This window comes from Onychostruthus taczanowskii, unplaced genomic scaffold (genome assembly GCF_017590055.1).
Source record: "Onychostruthus taczanowskii isolate IOZ18803 unplaced genomic scaffold, ASM1759005v1 scaffold111, whole genome shotgun sequence".
Taxonomy (NCBI): Eukaryota; Metazoa; Chordata; class Aves; order Passeriformes; family Passeridae; genus Onychostruthus; species Onychostruthus taczanowskii.
In genome coordinates, this window is record NW_024497741.1 from 815310 (window position 1) to 827272 (window position 11963).

The window sequence follows — 11963 nt, forward strand, 5'->3', positions numbered from 1 at the left end:
GGGGGGGGGGCGGGTTGCTTGTAAAGAAAGACAAACATATAATTAGCAAAAATAAATACATCATTATTTGATGGTTTTCATGCATGTCACTGTTTCGACTGCTCATGAATTGGTTCATCCAGATTGTAAAATATTCATATTTATATGTTACTCTGAAGGAGATTTGATGCCCTGGAGAGGCTAATTCTTGGTTTGCAGATTGTTTACAAGCTGTCAATTACAATTTGAATATATTTGCAATTCATAGGGTTGATAAATAATGTAAGTCACATGGCATGGTTTCTGCTTCTGAGCTGCAGTACATCCCTGCGTAAGTAAAACTAAGGTAGGTGAGCATTTGTCTCCCCATCTGCCTCTCAAATCACACATTTAATGGAGCAAGCAAACATAATACCCCAGAGTACCTCTGGGATCTCATAACAGTATTCTCTCCTGCCTGACTCCCTGGAAAGCTCTGATCCCATGGCATTGTGTGTGGCCACCTTTCACTGTGCCCTGTCTCAGTTACAACTCACACATGATCAGGATGAGTATTCTGTGTTTGCTCTCTCAGGAGCCCAGCACTCTGTGGGGCAGCCAGCCAGAAAGGGGTGAAAGGAAAACTGTGCCACAGTGATTGCCAGCTTTGTGTGGAACAGGGTGACTGAGAACCTGGCAGTTCTGCTTCATTATTCCAGACTTGTGGGGGTGACTCTCTTCTTTGAGGGATGAATAATCCAATTATCAACACAATACTATTTTCAAATCACATTTTCTAATAAAAATACCAAATGCAGCATTCTGTCTCCTCTCTTTTCCTCTGTATTTGAAGTGAAATTTTTTAAGGGCTTCATAAATGAAGAGAAAATTTTTGAATATTCCTAGGTGGTAATATTATTATTATTTCAAGCAATAAGACTGTTTTTCATTGTTTCTCCTTGTTACCAGTTTTGTTCTTGGAATCGATCCCTTTACTCACAAACACTTGCACTAGAAATTCTTTTCACTTTATCTCCTGGTGTAAAGAAAAACCTGTCCCTTGTTCTTCTCCTAAAATCATGGTACTGAATTGAATTGTGTGTGTCTTGCATGTACATGAATATAGCCACCCTGAGTGTCATAAATCAATATTTTCAATTAGATATATTACTCTGCCTTGCAATTGCTTGTGGCGATTCTCTGTCCTTACATTTGAAACCTTTTCCTAATTCGGAATATAAATCTCTTTTCTATAATATACCCTCATTATTTCTTATCCACTGTACTGCAAAACACACATTATTTCCTCTGTGGCAGCCTTTTGTGTATTTGTGTCTTCTCAACTTTTATATATTTGTGTCTTCTGAGTCTCACCTCATTTTGACATAACTTTCCTGCTAGACAACATTTTACTCCAATACTCTCCTTGGGGTTTCTCTGGACTGTTTTTAGATGGTTGACATCTTTCTTGAAGTCCAGTCTACAAGACCCAACTCTGTATCAGTCAGGACTGTGTACTGTCTTTTACTGTAGAGATGTTTTTCTTTCAGCTTGTATTTGTACAGAAAGTTCCTTTCAAATAACAATTACTTGCCTTTGTCATTACTGAACTGCAACTGTTTTTCTTCAGATGATTTAGCCAATTTCTTATGTCTAGTTTTAGGAGGAACTGATAGTTTTTTAGGGTACCTCTATGGATCACACAGTTTTTTGTTGCTGTCGTGAATCTTCTCTGGCTGGACTCTCTGGTCTCTGTGTGGTTTTGGGCATTAGTCAGATTAAAACAAGCTGAGAGGGATCTTGATCTTGGGGTACCCTGAGGACACCCACCCTCTGTCAAAAGTGTGGGATGGCACAGAGCAAAAACAGCTGAAGCTGAGGCTGTCTAGGTCTTGAGAGGGAGGGTGGGAGACTAACAGAAAACAAATTACTCAAATCCCAGAGCCAACAAACTGTCTAAAACTGGAGCTATTCCTGCCATAGGGAGAATTACTTACTACAATTTGTGGTGCCAAAGCACTTATTTCAATAGTAAGTGTTCTGTGCAGACACAGAACATTTTCAAGAAAAGTAACCAGTTTGATACAATATCTCCATGTATACCATGCCCAAGTCTTTATTTTATGAAGCTCTTTGAACTGCATCAACCCACTATTAGTGTTTACCATGTGCACAGAGTCAATTGTTACCCTGGGGAATGGGACAGATGATGACATGCTTAGATAGTAATGCTTTAAATTAAGATTCCTGAATATGCCTCTGATGTATAGAGGTTAATTAAGAAGCTATTGTGAGCTGAATTAATACCATTTGCTTATTGAAAACATAAGTCATGAGAATTAACAACAAAGTCATAAATATATTTCCCTAATGGCCAGATCCCTCAGCTCTTACATGTTTGAGCAGTCCTTACTCATGTGAGTAGATCCATTGAATTAATTGAGTCTACGTGTATGAGTTAATTTATCTATATGACTAAGAAGTTGCATTGTTGAGTCCCACACAAGTATTAGTATGAAATGAATATGTTTTTAATGATAAATTGGTATTTAGATGGACTTATAATGATTGTTTACATCCAAGCCTTGTCTTAATAAGACTGGTTTAGCTTGCCAAGTAAATAAATCCAGCCTATTCTTAATAATCAAGTGACAAGAGATCCAACAATTACCAATTAAAAGCAGAATTATGACATAGACAAAAAGCAAGTGTAAGGTTTCATTAGGTCCGTTAGCAATGAATACATTTTTACAGATAGTTGCATGAAAAGCTGGCACATCTTGACCACCAAATTCAGAGTCATGATCCCTGAGCCATTTCTGAGTGATTTTGCTCCAGAACCAAAAGCAGGGTGAGAGGGAAGGATGCTTAGTTGGGAGGGCAACAACCCAGTCCATCCTGCTGTTGTAACCGAAGATGGTCATGCTCTGTGGTATTGCACTCTAGCATGTGAAAATACCATATCCCACCCTGCTACATCAGGGGTCTCCTCCTGTTCACTAGCACCTTTATATTGTAGGCAAGCTAAGAGTCACTGAACTCCCACCTCCTAATCTATGAGTTGAAATCTTCCTCTGGTACTATGAACAGGAAAAGATTGCTCCACTGTGGTTAGTTTATCCTGAGTCTGCTGACCATCACTGAATAATCCAATGGTGGTGGTGCAGGAGGGAACAGAGGACTCCATCTTCTGAAAGATCATCTTGGACTAACCTGCTTCCATCTGTTCCAATGATAAAAAGTCTCTGAGGGAGCACTTCAGTGTTCACAGAGAGCAAGTGGTGCAAACAGAGATGCTGTTCCCCTCCCTGTGGTCATATGTGAGACGCAACCACAATCTGCAGTGAGTGACCAGGGCCGAATGACTCCTAAGCAGAGTAGTTCTGGCATCAACTGATCCTTAAAAGTCCCATGAAACTTCTCTTTCTATCTTTCTGGGACCAGACACAGTAGCAGCTTCCTTTATCCCTCCAACTGCACTTGAGTGTTGTGTCAGTGGAGACCTTTTTGGTAAGAAAAGACAGTGAGAATTTCCTCTTCCAGGCTTTAGCTCAGTTTGGGGGAGAGGGAGGGAAAAAAAACCCCAACCCTACTGGATGTCAACAGAAACAGTTCAAATGGCTGTCAACAGCCAGAACATTTTCCTTTATTTTTCTCCTCCCTGACTCTGTGCATTTTCCCAAAGTTCATCTTGAAATCCTTTAATGCTGCAGCCCTTTCTCCCTTTTTCAGTGCTAACAACTGCCTGAGGATGCAGAGGGAAATGTCTCCTCCAAACAAGAAGGAAGCAACACAAAGCATTTCCAGAGGCTGTCTCTCCTTCAGGAGTTCCAGCCCAGGGTCAGATTTCTTGGAAGAAGTTGTAGAAATTCATGATAAGGCCTCATTTAAAGACCAAAATAATCTAAAGCTAATTTACCTCAAACCTTCAGCAAATTAACCACTGGAAATCAGTATCAGCACACACTTTGACATTTGATTTTCTGCATTGGGAAAATAAATGGAATTTATTGATGCACATTTTGATTTTCTGACATCCTTTAAATCTCTCAAATCCATGTCACTCACCTAAGGGATACAAACACAATAAGAAAAGCCAAACAATTCCTACCTGATTTAAAAACATCTGTGATAAAAGGGAGGGTTGTGATTTGGAGGAGAGACTGCTTGCTGCCAGACCTTTGTGGCATCTATTTAATAATCCCCAAAACTTATTTGCATTGCAAACACTTTCTTTGCCCAGCCCACATCAGGGGTATGTAATAAAAATAACAAATTAGTGCAGCAAATTAAATAACAGGAAAAAAAGTTTCCTACATGACCTGGGAAGCTCTAGTATGTTCTAGGATTTTTTATTTATATCAAAGAGCCAAATTTTTATTCTCTATCTTTTTCTTTTTTTTTTTTTTTTTTTTTTTTATTGTCACCTGTCACCCATGAAAATCTGAACCTATGTAGAATGTGTCCTGCCTGGTCCCTCTGTACAGCTCCATAGCCATTTTGATGGCCTCCAGAACTGTCACCTCCTTCTGGGAACTGAGGGGGTAGAAGTTAATGACAGCAGTTAACATGTTGGATCATCAGGTCACGCTGCCTTTGCTCCTGCTTCAAGCCCCTTCAGAGCAAGTAAACAGAGCAGGCTTTGGACTGGAAATGTGTCCTCCAGTACTTCCGCAACACAAACACTGTGGGAATGGAAAAACAGTCTGTTTATCCTCAGAGTGTTAGCAGATGGCAGCTCCTTCCTTCTCCTGCCCTCTGCTGCAAGCCAAACTCCCCGGTGCATCCCCTGAGGCCACTGCTGGAGACGGACGTTGTCCAAAGCCTCCTGAAGGACGTGCACCAGACAAAGGTCTGAATCCCACAGACTCCTCTCAGGGACTCGTGCACTGGCTGCGAGGGAAAGGGCACACAGGGGTTACTTGTGGATGCACCCACTCTAGGTAGGATATTGCAGAGATGCACCTTGCTGCTACAAAACAGGACACTCTGGACTTTCCTTAGATTTCATTTCTGTCCTGTCTCAGGTGGCACCAAATGCCCTCCTGCCCCCCAGAACCCAGAAGCCATTTCTGAGAGGAGAGAGACAAGAGAAGAGGTGGGCATGACCTTCCCTACACTCCTCTGCTGCATCCCCAGAGCCCACAGGTTCATGGCCTCTTCCCAACCCAGCTAAGCAAGATGCAAACTCCTCTGGGGACACTTGCTGCCTCTCCCTTGTCAGGGACTACTGCCAGCCTCACATCTCTCAGCTAGGCTGTTTGTGGGAACACTTTTCCACTCAGCACCTTCACTTCACACTTCAAATTTTCCACCATATATATGTAAGGCTTAGATAGACAGTCAAGCCATGAGAATTTCTGATTTTACCTGTGGATTCCCAATGTCTTGTGTTGTAAAGGGGGGTATGGAGAAGTGCACAAGTTATGGCTCCCTAATAAAGTAAAGGGAGAACAACAAAAGATAAACTGCTGCCCTGCTGAGAGCCTTGACTCCTAAATATTTACAGGGATCACTGTATTCTTCTTGTTCTCTGAGAGAGACCTACCTGAGCAGGAGTTCAGGGAGGGCATGGCTGGATGAGAATTGCAGTCTGCACTTGCGAAGTGCCAAGCTGTGTTCTGACATCACTCCAGACATCCCATCTTCCTCCAAGAATAGTCCATCTTTTTACTGTTAAAGGATGGAAATATGCATTTGTACAGAGTTGCTCATCTAACATACCTTAGATACTCCTCTAGGATGAGGTGAGTTGCTGCAATCCTCTTGCAGAGTCCTGAAAGAAAGTAGGTACCTGGTTGAAACTAATGCCAAGCCCACCTTTGTGGTTTACGTAATCCTGACAAGCCATAACAGAATTCGGAGGCTGCATCTTACTCAAGAGGAAGTGATGACTTCTGAAAACCATGTATGTTTCTTCAGAAGGCTTATTTGCTTTTCAGTGTCAAAGTCACAATTACTCACTCAGACTACAGCAGTGTGTCACCCCTCAGTAATGCACTTCCTCTTAGACACTTGGGGGGCATCCTGCCCTGCTCCTGGCTCCCTACAGCACACCTGACTGTGCTGCAACCAGTCTGGCTGTTCTCTGTCTCAATACCCTGTCAAAGGAGAGCCGTGTAAAATCCCTCACAGGCATATTTTAGATGTGTAATGCTGATATGCTTAATAAAACATATTAGCACATTTAAAAAATTATTTCTAAAACTTAAGCCCATGAGTCAAAAAATACCAGGGAGTGGAAAGTGTCCCACATGTCAAACAAGAACCAGCACACATATGAAAGCCAGTGAAGGAAATGGGCAACAGCCAGTGGCACAGCAGGAGCTGGTTTTCCCCCGTCCTCTCTTGTATTCCAAAGCTTGTAAAATTCTAAACTCCAGTGAGAAACACAGAGGAGAAAATGCATGTCAGTATACAACGGAAGGGGGTGTGTGGGGTGTGTGCATGGTTTTCACAGCATTTAGGTTCATTCCAAACTTTTTATAATTTGGCACCAGCCTGACTCAAACAATTTATGGTAGAGCTGAAACTCCCTTCGAGGTCTCTCAGATCATAAGATAACTCCTGGAGTGTTTCTGAGAATTTAAAAAGAGCAAAACCTACCCCTCCTCCACCTGGTATACACACACCCTAATGCCAATCAACTTTCTAACTGCACATGACAGAGTCTGGCTGTCCTGTCCACAGCTGTGGTCTCTAACATCACTTACTAAGCAGAGTGCAAGGGGAGGGTCCCAAAGTACTTATGAATTTTTCTGAACCCAGGAGGAATGGGTGTGAGGCCAAGGCAGGTCTCTCAGCTTGCTACGCACGAGCTCACAGCTGCCGACCTGTTGCATTTACCCTGCTTTACCAAAGCAAGGCTCTCACTCAGAAGCTGCTGAACCCAGATGTCAATGTCCTCCTTAACTGCAAACCTCACAAATGCCAGCTGCACTGCCTCCAAGTCAGGAGTTTCAGTGTCAGCCTTCATCAGCTCTTCAGCCTGTCTGTCACAGTATGGTGCAGCTGAAGCATCGACCTCATCACTGGTACTAACTGGGTCATTTATTCCACTACATCACTTTGTTCAGCTGAGTATAGGAAACAGTGCACAAAAGGTAGAGGATGCTGTGTTTCTTTGCTAACCTTTCAAGGCCATATCAAAACATCAGAGGAGACAAAGAGCAGAAGCAGCAGCAAACACCTCAGGGTGTCTCCTGGGCAGCAGAGACATATATTTATGTAAGGAACACAATTCAAATCAATCAAAGTGCTTGCATAAGTTGGGTTGTGATTTTTGCAAATACAAGAATTACAAGAGCAAACTAGAATTAGGTCAGCAGTAGAAGTTTTTGGGGTTTTTTAAATTTTGCCTGAGAAAATACAGAGAAATCTCTTTCCTTTAAGGCCACGAAGGGTGAGCAACTTAGCAGAGTCAAGAATTCATGGGTGACCAAAGCTCTGTGGACCATCACATTTAGCACGGGGAAGATGTTATGCTAAGACAAATTCAAAACAGAATACAAGTAGCCATAATAGATACAGAGGTGCTTCCTAAGTAAAGATACAACCCTTGTCACTTTGCAATAGCTCATGTGAATGAACTCTACAAATGCATTTCACAGACTAACATAGAATAGGTGAAAGTGAGAAGGGACTCATGGAAACTGCCTAATCCAACCAGCCCAGCTAGAGCAGGTTATGAGGACTATGTCCTGTCACATTTTTCATAGGTCCAAGAATGCAGACTGCAAAACCTCCCTGGGCAACCTGTGACATGGTTTGACTATACTAACTACAAAAATTTTTCTTACGTTTAAATGAAATTTCCATTATGTCAGTTTGTCCGTTAACTCTTGTGCTGTCATTGGACACCACTGAGAAATCTGGCTCCTTATTTACTCCTCCTCTCTGATATCTATGCACATTGATAGGATCACCCCTCTGAGCCTTTTCTTCTCCAGCCCCAGAGGTCCCAGGATCACTCTGTATTTACACCACTGATGATTGGCCTCCAGTAGTACTTCATGCCTCTGATAATAGCCTGCTGAGTCAAGCAATTCAGCCAGTTCTCTATCCACCTCACTCTCCATTTATCTAGTCCATATTTTATCAGTTTTTCTCTGAGGATTTTACAGCAGTGAGTGTTGAAAGCCTTACTGAGGTCAAGATAAACAACTTTTACCACTCTTACCTCATCCACCAAGCTAGTCTTCTCATCAGAGAAGACTATTAGATTGGCCAAACACAGTTTCCCTGTTCCAAATTTGTGTTAACAACTCTTAGTCACCTACTTGTCCTTAATATTTTAGAATGAGTTCCAGAAATATTCACTTCATCAGCTTCTCAGGGATCAAGGTAAGGTTGACCATCCATTAGTTTCTGTGTCCTCCTCCTTGCACTTCTTTGAGAAGACATTTGTCTTCTTCCCATCATTAGAAACCTACCCCAGACACCAGGGAAGTTCAAAGGCAGTCAAGATTGGCCTTATTATGATGTTGGCCTTTTCCTTTTGAGGACAATGTATCTACAGAAGCCTATCCTATATTGCTTCATGTACCTCACTACATTCAATTCCACATGGTCCTTGGCTGTTCTAACCCAGCCCCTACATGCACAGCCTCTCTGTATTCCTGTTTGGTCACCTGATCCTGCTTCTACAACTTGTGCAGTTCCTTTCTCTGTCTCAGTTTTGTCAGAGTTTCTTGGCCATCTGTGCAGACCTCCTGCCATATTTACCTGATTTTCTGCCACTGCTGTATACTGTTCCTGCGTCTGGAGGAGATCATGCTTGAAAGTCAACCAGATCTCTTGGACCTCTCTCTGCTCCAGTACTGTCTCCTATGGGCTTCCTTCAAATAGAACCTCGAAGAGGCCAAAGTCTCTTCTCTTAAAGCCAAGGGTGATGATCCTGCTTTTGACTGTGCTGCCTCTTCTCAAAATCCTGAAGCCCACCATCCCATGATCAGTGCAGTCAATCCTGTCCCAAACCTTCACATCCTTCATAGTGGTTTGTAGGTACAAGGCCCATCTCCCCTCGTCCCCTTGTGATGGCTCCTCAATCACATGTGTCACAAATTTATCATCACTGCACTCCAGAAAACTGCTGGATTTTTGTGTACTGTTGTGATTTCACCCCAGCAGATTTCGAGTAAGCAATTACCTATGAAACTGTGGAGAAAAAAACAATTGCAGGAACATCATTAAAATTTATAGATCCACCGATCAGCAAGCTAAGATGAAACATTTGCAGAGTTTTAGGGAAAATGATGAACTTACACTGCACCTTGAGTAAATATGTACACAGATTCAAAGAGATCTTGAATTACCAATATAAAGGAATCAGGATTGCTTTTAAGGAAAAAATAGTGAGGCTGGTGATGATCTTCAAAGTTGAGTTTAATTTTCACTAATCACATTGAGTTTATGATGAGAATGCTGAGAGGACCACGATCCGAAACCTTCAACACTATTGAAGACTGAAATTTAAGCGTGAATGTATTCACTTGATTAAGGACTTTGACTCCAAAAGAAGCTGAGGAATTAAAATAACAGGTTACATATTTCTTGAGTGTTAATCAGCCCTTAGCACTTTTAAGAAACAAGTAAACACAGTACACAGTTCTTATTTTACAGTTTAATTCCTCTTTATTTACATTTAGGGGAAGAGATGTAGAGAGGTTGAGCAGCCTGCAAGAACAGGCATTAGCATGTAAGAGTTACTGGCACTTCATTCAAAGCTCATTTCAGATTACACTCTTCTCTGACTACGCTTCCAGAAATCCAGTTATACCTGGCATCAAACTGATGGTTTTTAAAATCTAATTACAATGAAAGGAATGTGGTACCATAAGTGCCTTTCTATAAGTGTTTGATACCTCACCCCGCAAAATTATCCTGCAGAAGTGAAATTGAAATTAATTCCAGCTTGGATAAAAACACCAAAATCTGGAAATTGTCTGGATGTTACCAACGGCAGGTAACCGGAAACAGTAATGTCCTGAGCTGGGTGTGGGTCCAGCAGGGAGCCACCAAGACTGGGTGAGATTAACTGTATATTGCATGTGCAGGTTATAGCCAATTTGTGGTGGCACAAGCACCAATGAAGGGACAGGAAAAAGCTCCAAAGGCGATCTGGCAGAGTCTGAAATGTGTGTTGGAATCAGGCTGTTTCAGTGATGGGTTTTGCCCATTGCAACTGGATGAGTAACAATAGAGTAGCCAAGGTGTTTCCTTTTCTCGCTTGCTCTGTATGAGGGGTGGGTGAAAGAAGAATTCCAGGCTTGTGGAAGGCAGAGGAGGGCTGGCACAGAGCATTCCACTTTCCTGCAATTAGAAAGGACCAGCCTTTATTTCTTTGATTTGTTATACCAGTAACAAGAAGGATGAATCAATTAATCGAGCCTTAGCAGTGTCACATTAAACAATATAACCATTAATTAAACCTCATTTTTCAGTTTTAGTAGATTTTAGTCTGAAGTCACAGTCTGGTAACAAAAAACTCACCAGAAAGCAGTGAGCAAAAATGAGTTTTCTTTTGGGGTGTTTTAAGACTGCACTAAATTACATATCTGAAATGAAAATTGTGAATATAGGTTTGTATGGGAGGCTTTGCCTGTTAAAACATGCTTTTAACCTGGTCCTCTGCCTTTTGCTTCTGCATCATGTTAGAAAATATGTAAGAAAGGAAATGTCTGGAAAGAGACATTGACTAATACATAACAACCATTTTATGTTTCCAGCAACACATTTTCTTGCTAAAGCTCAGAGAATTGTGACTCCAGCCACTACACAGCCCTTGTGTAGTGTTCTTTTTTCCCAACACAGGCTTTAACTAAGCTTCCTTGAAGTGGAAGCATGGGGGAGCTCAGAGGAGGTGTGTGCCAAACTTCATTCCAAAATGTTATTGTAGGTGGTGGGAAGTCTGAAGGATTCCAAGAGGAACATTTCATACCTGTGAGACAGAGTTTGGAAGAGACATGGGCTCCCTGCTGATAGGGGCAAATCTCATTTTTCATTTGTCTCCTTATCCAACGAAGATAACAAATATGGGGAGAGGTCCCTCAAAATAGTGGGAAATCCCACTGGATTTGCAGTGAAACTTCTGCTGGTTCGCTGAACACCCTGGGCAGAGGAAGACAACAAACTAGGACATAAAGCATGATTTTGTGACTGTTTACAGACCCTGAGACTGAGCTAATTCTTCTAAACAATTTTTCCCTAATCCCCCGTTTCTTTTGAGGTGGAGTCTTGTGCATCACATCCCAAATAGTCACATTAAGTTGCTTCTTTGAAATAAAGAATCCAAAATTTTGCAAAATTTTATGCAGAAATTACTTCAGCTGTAATCCTAACATGTATTAAAGAGTTGTGACTGGGATTATTATTAAATTTAACATTTTGGTGTCTAAAGATGCTTTTTATTTCTTAAATTCATCATAAGCTAAATGCCTATAGCAATATTTGAAAAGGTGTCCATAGACAACTAGAGACAGGGGTAGGGCAGACAATGATCATGATCAAAGCCTGAGTTTACATACTCTTTCTGTATTTTTAGTGGGTGGTTATATATCTTTTTAAGGACTACAAATCTGACACTGAAGCAGAAAAACAAAATGTAGTATCTAAGGAAAAGGATGAGCAACAGATTTCTTTTGCATGGATGAGAAAAATCAGTAACACTTACTATAAAATTTGCTGGATCTCATGTAGAATTTGCCATTTACATGAGGTGGACTACTACAAAAAGGCCTGAATAACAATTTCAGTATGACTGATAATAAGAACCTCCATAAAACATTTTTAGGTTTCAAGATGGAAATAAATAAAAGCCCATGCAGAAGCTGCAAAAGTGGTAGACATATATCACTTCTAGTTTACACATCTTTCATACAGATCCTTGACCGTGACAGGTAATTAAATGTTGCTTTCCAAGATTCACCCACAGTTAAATGACGCATCTTGGAAGAAACAGATCTTTGCGCCTCACCAAAATCACATTAGTTCTTCTTTTACCAAGA